The sequence below is a fragment of the Gossypium hirsutum genome, chromosome A07, assembly GCF_007990345.1.
Source record: "Gossypium hirsutum isolate 1008001.06 chromosome A07, Gossypium_hirsutum_v2.1, whole genome shotgun sequence".
NCBI lineage: Eukaryota > Viridiplantae > Streptophyta > Magnoliopsida > Malvales > Malvaceae > Gossypium > Gossypium hirsutum.
The window spans coordinates 82,812,059-82,823,215 of NC_053430.1; the positions used below are offsets into that span (position 1 = coordinate 82,812,059).

The 11,157-nt window shown below is 33.5% G+C and overlaps 1 non-coding gene across 1 annotated transcript; it reads right to left on the minus strand.

The window, feature by feature from the left end:
• Positions 1–10,735: 10,735 nt before the first annotated feature.
• LOC121203838 (small nucleolar RNA R71) lies at positions 10,736–10,842 on the minus strand. Its single transcript, XR_005898773.1, has one exon. It is a non-coding gene; the product is annotated as a small nucleolar RNA R71 (small nucleolar RNA).
• Between the last annotated feature and the right edge of the window lie 315 nt (positions 10,843–11,157).

The window sequence follows — 11,157 nt, forward strand, 5'->3', positions numbered from 1 at the left end:
AGCACAATTTATGATAGTGATTAACCATTCCCATGGCCAGTCCTTGTCAAGCCTATCCACACCTCTCAATAACCATATCCATACCCAATGATTATAACATTACACTCAAACATATATAAGCCATTTTCGCATGGCTAACCAAAATTATACAAGTCCAAAGGGTCCATGACCCACAACAAATGGGTAGTCCTATACATGCCATTTCGAAGTTCAACCAAAATTGTACCAAAAGGGGGGCTTTGATAGTGTGGGCGACTTTGACTTCAAGATCTCGAGTCCGATAGCTGGAGAACCAAATCTATAAAACAGAGGAGCAATGAAACGGAGTAAGCAATTTATGCTTAGTAAGTTTTGAGCAATGAATTCTAGCACAACAAAAGTATAGCATTCATATAGCTAAACGGATAATTTCATATGCACAAATTTTCGATATCATACTTGCTTCACATTACCAACCCTTATGTACATACACAAAAGATCAACTTAGCCAAAGGCCGGTAGCTCGTTTATCAACTAAGCGAATACTTATTTGTAAGGGCTCACCTAAATTCAAGCACATACGAAACATACCTCAATGTTGGGATGTTTCTAGAGTATTAACTGAAATTTTTACAGCAAGATCATTCATTCCCAAATCACGTACCTTCGGAATTTAACCGGATATAGCTCCTCGTTCAAATGCCTTCGGGACATAGCCCGGTTATAGTAACTCGCACAAATGCCTTCGGGACTTAACCCGGATTTAGTAACTCGCACAAATGCCTTCGGGCTTAGCCCGGAATTAGTATCTCGCACAAATGCCTTCGGATCTTAGTCCGGATATGGTCACTTAGCACAAAGCCTTCGGGACTTAGCCCGGACATCATTCAAATAACCATGCACATTTAACAATAAATCATGGCACATTCGTATTTCATTTTCGTTAGCAAAACTCAAACACAAGACACTTATCATTCTTGTAATTTCGGCTCAATAGCCACACACAAAGAGCATGATTTTGATTTGCTTAAAACATGATCTAATCAAATCTTAATTTAAGCTCTCTTACTCAAGAACTTACCTCGGATGTTGTCGAACGATTCCGATGGCTATTCGACCACTTTTTCCTTCCCTTTATCGGATTTAGTTCCCCTTTGCTCTTGAGCTTAATTAAACAAATAAATTGATTTAATCATTTGAGCATCGAAAAGAGGAACACAAGGCACTTAGCCCATATTTATACATTAGACATTAAAGTCACATATGTACGGAATCATGAATCAAACTCAACATTTTAGCTAATTTTCCCCCTTGGCCGAATTTTCTAAGCCAAGACAAAAGCATCAATATGCTTGCCTCCAACCGAATACATGCAACACCAAATCTTCTTCCTATGGCCGAATATGCATGTCTATGTTGGGGCCGATTATATGCTTAATACTTCCTACAAGTATGGTTACTTGTATTGATTATAAATATCATCTTGTTTCAAGTTCAAAACTTGGCTAATACACACATATATACACTAGTAAAGCATCCTCTCCCTTTCCATCAATTTAACACATGCATTGCTCATTAACATACAAAAGTTATATTCGGCCTTAGCACACAACTTGCTAGCCGATTCTTCCCCATCTAGCAACCAATGCACATATGTGCTCACTCAAAAATGCTAAAAAGGAGATTCAAGAATCATCAATCCATCATCACATGCATCATTAACAAGCTTCATATTTAGCATGCAATGGCATTAACACAAAATCCACCTAGGCCGAATATCATCCCATGACATAGCAAGGATTTGAACCATGGGCTAATTAGAACTCAAGCTAGCAACTAAAAACATGCATGAATCTCATGGCACAACCTCAAACATACCTTAATCTAGATATAAGTATGGCCAAACCTCCTCCTAATCCGCTTCCAAATCAAACATGAAGCAAGAACTCCTTCCTCCTTCCTTAGAATTTTCGGCCAAATGAAGATGAAAAAGGATGAACAAAATTTTCTCCTTTCTTTTCTTTAACTCACGGCAATGGGGGGGAAGACAACCACACACATTTTTTTGTTTCCATCATATTCCCTTTCATTATTTTATGCCCATGCTCCTTATTTTATTTTTCCTAACATACCTCACTAACATAACATGTTTGTGACATGTTTCCACTCATGATGCACTAACACAACATGTCTATGACATGTCTTGCCCATCACACTTGGTCTACCATGCTTGTCATGGCCGGCCACTACTCATTAGGGGGGAATTTGACATGCAAGTCCCCCCTTTTTCCACATGCACTAATAGGTCCTTACGCATTGACCTATCACATTTTAAATTTTCTCACATAAGTCCTATTTGATGAAATTCACTTACAATTAACAAAATTCAAACACGAAATTTTCACACATGCACATGTACATATAATGAGCATCAATTATGACGATTAATTAGTTTTACGACTCGGTTTAGCGGTCCCGAAACCACTTCCCGACTAGGGTCAATTTTGGGCTGTCACAAATACAAAGAAGAACACTTGAGCTAAATGAATACAATGAAAGCTCACAAGTGTTTACAAGAAAAGATATGAAAAAATTAAGATCAAGGTTATTTTGATTGATCTTTAAGCTTTGCATATGTTTCTTGTTGTTTCTTAACCTTTGGAAGATGATATTTATACCCTCTAATTGATTTCCAACCGTTGTGGTTTTTGTAGAAGTGCATGTAGCCGTTAGGGATGAAATACCAGGTCATTAACTTCACTTACAGCAACGAGTATCGATACCTACAAAAAGGGTATGGTTATTTTTTTTTGTAATTAATATAGATTTCAATGACTGTTGGAGCTAGAATATTGATACATTAGGAAAATATTTTGATACCTTAAGAAAAATATCGATACCGGATCGATACCTACCAGGTTTGAAAGAAACATAATGTCAATAATATCGATTATTAGAAGGGTATCGATTTCTTGTAAAATATCAATACTTAGAGAAAAAGTATCGATACTTTTTGTCCTCGAGCAATTCTAACTTGTTTGAAAATGGTTAAAACATATTTGAAAATGTTTGACTCAATTAAAACCATTTTAACTTGATTTTATCAAATTGCTCGACTTTAGTTTTATTCAAAAACTCTTTAATTTGTTATATCAAAATATATCATCCAAAAAGGCTTAGTTTAATAGAAATAGAAGCCTTTGTGGTAATCTATGAAATGGAAAACTTTGTGGCGATCTATGGAAAGGAATGCTTTTGTGGCTTATTCTAAAGGAATGCCCTTGTGGCTAACATCTGAAGGAAACGCTTTTGATGCGAACCCGGTCATATCATGTTACGACACAACTCAACGCCATTGAGATTGGCCTAAACGCGAGGAGCCCAAGTGCAAAATGAAATCTAATTTCAGTTTGTTAATTTGTGTATAGGCCTTAATTAAGCGAACTTGGGTTGGAAACCATTGCTGGACTAATCGAACGATCAAATATATCCGATTCAAGTGTTCCATGCAATTTGCTACAAGCTCATTTAGGTCGTTCATAGCTCATTCAAGTTTATTAATCCCAACATTATTCCATTTGAGCTTGTGCATCAATTTGCTAGAATATTTAATTTGGTTAAAACTCAATTTTAGTTTAATTTATGTGTTTTGAGGTAAATAATTGCTGGATTGAACTTTTAATATGTTTAGTTTAATAATTCAATTGTTTTAATTGCTTAAATACTTAGTTTAATTAATTAAGTTGTTTTGAATGTTCTTTAGTTGCTTAATTAATTTCGACATTTAATATGTTCCAACTTAATTAATTTGCTACAGCCATTTAACTTGTTTAATTGTGCTTATAGGTGAATTAATCATTGAATCAACTATTACATGGATTGGCATTAAAGGAAGAAATGAATTCAGCTATTTTGAAGATGAATTAAAGGCCAACAGCTGTTATGAGCTTATTCAAGTAACCATTTGGAGATTTTAATGGACAAGGAGTTGATTACACAAGCCATTTAGCTTCCAAACATTTTTTTTATGTGATAGTGGTTGTTCAATTTCGTTCATTTATACATTGCATCAGTTTTCTTCAAGCATTCATACAAAGAAGTTGTTCGTGTGCCAAATTTAAGCCAATTGTTGTTGTTGTCCTTTCAGCTGCTCAAAGGAGAATTAATGGGTTGTTCAACTCATTAGATTTCATTATTAGCTGATTTAGAAGATTAGAATAAGCTGTTCATAGTCATTACATATGTTAGAGTTTCTCAAAGGTCTTTTAGTTTTAATTAGCTTGATTAAGCCCATCAATAACTCATTTAAGCTGATTAGTTTGTGTCCGTTTGGCTAGAACATGTTCAGCCTATACGTAGTTTGTTTTGTAATTATTTTAAAAAGACTTTTTCCAAATTATATGAACAAGTCTTTTTTGTGAGATTTCCAATTCTCATAGTTCTTTTAGGGTCTGACTTGACTTATCAAGCATAGCTTGTGGCGTCAATCTTTCCTTTGTAAAATGAACTTATCACCTTTTCGTGTGGTGTTCATTATACCTGTGGTTCCTATCTCTTTAGGTAACGGGTCAAGGTCTATCTACCTTCATCATTTTTCACGTTAAGCAATATAAGTCCCGGGGCAATACTCTTTATAGCATTGAATCGTTCTTGAAGCTTGAGTTCTATTTTCCATTCCACCCAATCTATCAATTATCCTTTTAATTCTTTTGTTAGCTGAATTCCCTATCCATTGCTTAATTATCTTTCTTTTCAACCTTTGTTTGTAGCCATTGTCTATCTTTTCCATTCCTTTTGGAACGAATCAAGTCTTACTCAAATTCACAATTGGGCAAGCTAAACGACTCGAATCATCACCGAAATGAGTTTGTATTAGTTTTTGTGGTAGACCCTAAAAGAAAAGGATCGTAATTATGAGAAACCCCAAAGAATTGATATGTGTGGCTAACTTTGAAGGAATAGTACACATGGAAAACTCTAAAAGAACAATGCGTATGGCGAACACTAAAAGAATAGTACATATGGCAAACTTTGAAGGAATAGTACATATGATGAACACTGAGAGAAACAGTTCTGTAAGAAATGTTGTGGCGTATCCTGCATAGTCTTAAAATATGTATAGAGAAAATAGATTGTGCCAGGGATGTAAGGAATCCATAGTACGAACCAAGTATATTAGAAGAACAACTCGATCAATAGTGTTTTATAGGTATGGGCTCTAGAATGGGAACAATTAAGGAAATCATGAAAAGGTTGGTTGAAGAATGTAAGTAATGTACTCAATATGCTAAGGGATAGGAATGGTCACAAAGCAAGGTATGCCGTCTATGATATGAAGAAGATAGGTACTTTCCAAATTCAATTCGGAGAATGGAGATCAATGAAATGATAATGAAATTCCTAGATGTATTGAATTGAGTCAATATAGGTAAATGGAGGTTAACTCTCAAAGTTCTCATAAAGTTGTATTGTGTTTTGGGTAAGTTGATTGGGTTTACGCCAGGAGAGACGATGCCAAGGCTATGCCAGAGGTGGCAGGAAAGACTATTATGCATATAGAACATGTTGGTAGCACAATTGTAGTTGTAAACAGAAAAATATATAAGATTTTTCCTATGTAATTTATCACATTTTTACTTAAATTCGTTGTTAAAACTAAGTAATTATTTAATAAATTAATAAAATATGTGAAAATATGAAATTAGGACATAGAAAATAGTAAAATGTGATTTTATGATTTATTATATAGTTTTCATGCATAAAATGGATTATTTTATAATGGTTTGAGCATATTATACTTTTAAGACATAAAATGGACCATGAATGATTAAATTAAATAATAAAATATAAAATTATATTTCATAGTTTATTTAAAATATTTCATTAATAATTTGGGTTTTAATTAATTAAAATTGTTTAAATTTTATTCTTTGGTCCTTTAACTTATTAATTTATTTTGGACAGGTCTGATAGCTTTGCTGGATTACAAAACCGTCCAAATTGAAGACCAAGTCAACCCAAATTAGGCTATACATGGCTGTTCTTTTAAGCCACTTTTTGGTTTAATTACTCAAGGTCCTTGTGTAACAGCCCGATTTAGACCCTAATCGGAACGGTAGTTTCGGGACCACGAATCTGAGTCAAAAAAATATTTAAAAATTATTTTCCGTGTTTATTATGTGTGAATTTATGTTTGTGAATTTTTTGTGATTTAATTTTATCATTTGAGTGTCTGATTTAATAAAAGGACTTAATCGCGTAAATTAAAAACTTGATAGTTAAAAGCATAATGGCCAAATTGTTAGTGGCTTTCTAAGTTGGAGTTTTTATGTTGTAAATAACCCATTTAAGTTGGTAATGGCAGGTTGTGTCCTTGATTAATACATTTTGTTATTAAATAGTAAAGGTTAATAAGGTAAAACAATAAGTTAATATATATGATATAATATATGAAAATTAAAAAAGGTGTTCATATTATTATATCATTGCTGAAACTAAAACAAGAGAAAAAAAAAAGAAAAGACAGCCTAGGTTCGGCACTTTCAAGCTTGATTCAAGATCAAGAACTAAAGAAATCGGATTTGGATCGGGGAAAAACGAAAGTTATCAACTAGATGCTCCGTTCCGTTTTATATCGTCCGAGGTAAGTTTATAAGCAAATATACGTGTTTAATTGTAGTTAAATGCTAGATATATACGCTGTTATAAAATGTATGAATTTATATTTATTATGGTTGAACATGAAAAGGCTTGACTTCTACATTTCCGAATTCATTTCGACCGAGTTACGACGTCCGAAAGCCCCGTATGAACCTTAGGAATAGTTAGGATACATATGTCATGACATAGGATTTCGATTTATGTATGCGAGTAAGACCATGACATCGATATGTGATTTCGATATATGTGTGCGAGTAAGACCCTGTCAGGGAAAGTGGCATCGATACGTGATTACATGTAAGACCATGCCTGGGACGTTGGCATTGTACGATGTGTGGGATTATCTGAGTGTCCTATCCAATTCCGAATGGTTCATCAGGCATCGATAAGTGGTGAAAAAATATGTAAAATTAGCTAAGTGATCAGGTTTGTATTAGCTTGGTACTTAATTGAAATAAGGTAAGTGAGTATTATGATATTAGTTACAAATGTGTAACATGAATGAAAAGTATATGTGAATATGATATGTGTATTCGGCCTTGTGAACAAGAAGTATGATTCTTGTTGAAATGATTTTTATTATGCATATATATATGATCTTGCATATTCGGCCATTTAGTTAATGTATGTATATAAAATTTTATCTTGATTTAAGAGCTTACGTATACAAATGTATGTGCATTAGGTTTTATAATGACAATTTGGCTTTTGAAAATTGAACAATGATTTGATGACTTAACCTTGTGAATATTCGGCCAAGGTAATGGTTATGTGTACAGGTATATTATTCATGAAACTTGTAAGTTGAGAATAAGCTTGATATTGAAAATGTAATTTGGTTAGATAAAATGAGTTGATTACATCATCTATTTGTTTGTTTGCTTATGACTTACTAAGCTTAAATAGCTTATTGTGTGTGTATGTTTGTCTCTGTTTTATAGATTTTGGATTCAAGTTACAAGCTCGGGGATCGTCAACAAAGCCTATCATACTATCGACCGTCTTTGGTATTTTATAAGTTACCTTTTGGAACTATGGCATGTATAGGCTGGAATATGTTTTGGAATGATGTACTTTAGTTTTGTATGAAGGCCATGCGAAAATGGCTAAACTTTTATTGTTAAATTCAATTATGTTAAGTTCGGTTTATGCTCACTTTCGTTTTATAGTTATGTGCCATGTATGTGTAACGTATGTGTTAGGTACCATGTGCTTTGAGAATAGTTTGCTTGTTATGTCTAAATTCGATTTTATATGCTCTTGTTAAATGTTCATGGAGCTTAATAGTTGATAAATATTGTATATGCTTCATGGATAAATTTGGCCTATTGTATGTACTTTATGTTAAATGTGATCATTATTTTAGGTAAGTTGTATATATTATATATGTGCAACATTATCAGGTTCAGCTATGGTATAATGATGGAAAACATATATGATTGTTTTTTAGATTATATAAAATGATTGTATGTGTTAATTTGGTTACAATGGAATTGTTGTATGAGTTAGGTCAAGAATGTTAATAAGTAATCAATAATTTCTAAAAGTCCAAATATTGACTAATATTTTGTTATTGAACAAGTAATTTTAGATGTATTAACAAGTATATGTAACAAGTGTATATTAAATAGTGTGAGCATAAAATAGTTAAATTTACTAAGACCAATTGTTTATAATTTAATGATTAAATAGTATGTATAATCTTTAATGATGACTCACTTTAAGTAGCGTATTTAGAACCATACGAACGCTTTAATGTGTATCAAAGTGATAGGCACGCATGTTTAAATGGCACATGACCTAAACCGTATAGGTAAGTACTTTAAGACGAGTATTATTGCTTGTTAAGTTTTGAGGACGTGATCATGATTCGGTAGCTACATGTATAGATACATAAGTGATATTAGAAATATGTTCAGGCATGTTGATGATAGTTTAAGCCATGCATATAAATACATTATAGGTACTGTTAGTTGTAAAATTGAAATTGGTTGTGACTTATATGCAAGGTGTACATGGATATATATTCTGAAACGAGAATTGATTGTATTTTAATTATAAATGAGTTTGACTTGAGTGAATATATATATATTAGTGTTTGAAATTTTGCCTTTGATCGATAATGCTTCGCAACCCTTTACACCTTGCATTGTTGAAGAAATTAGAGATTTACCCAAAGATTTACGATTGACCGAGTCTTAGTCCTAAGTTATTATGGCATTTAATTTGCTTAAAAATCTAGCAAAAATCAGCTCAAATTCTACTAATTGTGGCTGGCCATCCAAGGAAGAGATTTCAAGAGACTAAACCTAGCTATTTTTAGCAAACTACCCACCTCTCTTCACCTATAAATATGACCCCTTCATTCCCTCATCCCTCATTATTCATCATTCTCTCTTCTCTCCAAATTCTCTTAGCCTTTTCTATTCCCCACGCCTAGCATCATCTCTTCATAGAGATTTTAACAATTAAGCCTCTTAAAGAGCCCTTGGTTGACCACCTTGGAAAGCCATCAGCAAAGGAGCAAAGCAAAGAAACGAAGGATCCTAGTCAGTCAGAGTCTTGGGTGACAACCATTTTGATTTGGGTTTAATTTTTCATTTCTTTAATTTAATCTAAAATGTTTTCTATGTGTTCTTTGTTCTTGTTTACAACAATGTTAGCTTTATTTTATTTATGCTAGGATGATTGCTTCATTTAAATAATATTTATTTGATTCACGCTTCTAATGTTTGTGCCACAATTGATCATGTTTTCAATTAAAATCAAGTATGTATTTCGTTCATATGTGATTGAAATGCACCTAAATTAGCTGAGCGATCCTAACCAGTCGACGGCTAGGGGACACATAATTGAAATGTGCATGCTCAATTTAAATCCTAACCCAATTAAATTGCAGGTTGCATAACAACTCTAACCAAGCTCTGTTATCTGCATAGTTTTTTGATTTGTGTGATTAAATTGTTTCAAACCTAACACATCCCTATTACCTTACATGAATGCTAAGAAAACCTTAGTAAATAAGGATCAGTAAAATGTGTATTTACTAAGTAAAGGATTCCGAAAGGACCTAATCTGGTTTCCAAACTCATGAAAGATTGAGTTGCCATGGAATGTTTTTCCGAATGTTTTTAAGCATGTTGATAACAAATTAAATTTAATTAAGTAATTGTCCTAGTTTATTTATGTTATAATTGTTGCAAATTGTGTCTAATTTTGCTAAAATCGTTTTCGTTCATATAGTTTGCATACTTAGGATAATTTGAATTAGGGGTTATTGCATTTAGTTTAATATATTTTAATCAGCACTTCTCAACTATACTGTGTTTATTTACCAGATTGTTAATATAATTTTACAAATTAGATGACTTAGCACAAATACAATCCCTATGGAGACGATAACTCGATACTTACTTATTACTTGATAACGACTGTGTACACTTGTACAAACCTACACGTTACAAGTTTTTGGTGCCGTTGCCGAGGATTGTTAACTGGTCAAAATCATTTCTTTTTGTGAAATTATTTACTTCTAATTTGGTTTATGAGCATAGATCGGATTATTGATTTACTCCCTGTAGACCCTGAAATTGAGCGAACTTTCAGACAAAGAAGACGTGAACGAATAGCTCAAAGACAAGTCGAGATGGATCCTGGAAATCATAATCAAGACCAAGGTAATAAAGCTGATCGTGTACGAAATCTCATCCTCATTGTCAATGATAGGGATCGATGCATCAGACAATATGTTGTGCCACTTTTCACTACGTTAAATCCAGGAATTAGAAGGCCAGATATTGAGGCAACCCAATTTGAATTGAAACCAGTGATGTTTCAAATGCTCCAAACGGTGGGCCAATTCAATGGTATGCCCACGAAAGATCCACATCTCCACCTTTGATTGTTTATGAAGGTGAGTGATTCATTTAAGATAGCCGATGTGACTAAAGATGCACTGAGGTTGAAGTTGTTTCCATACTCGTTACGAGATCAAGCACGAGCATGGCTCAATTCATTGCCACCAAGTTCTATATCTACATGGCAGGAATTAGTAGAGAGATTTTTGGTTAAGTATTTCCCGCCTAGAAAAAATGCTAAGTTGAGGAACGAGATCACAACCTTCCAACAATTGGATGACAATTCTTTGTATGAGGCTTAAGAGCGATTCAAGGAGTTACTTCGTAAGTGTCGTCATCATAGGATTCTTTATTGTATCGAGTTGGAGACATTCTATAATGGTCTCAATGCACATATAAGATTGATGGTAGATGCTTCTGCGAATGGTACAATTTTGTCTAAGTCTTATAATGAGGCTTATGAGATCATTGAGAGGATAGCGAGTAATAACCATCAATGGCCAACAAATCGAACAGCTGCAGGAAGACATGTAGCTAGAGTTCATGAAGTTGACACCCTCACTTTGTTATCAACTCAGGCATCGTCTATTTCCTCTATGTTAAAATAGTTTACCGCTAATAGTGCTAATCATTTTGCTGCTCAGCCACTAAGTCCGTTAGA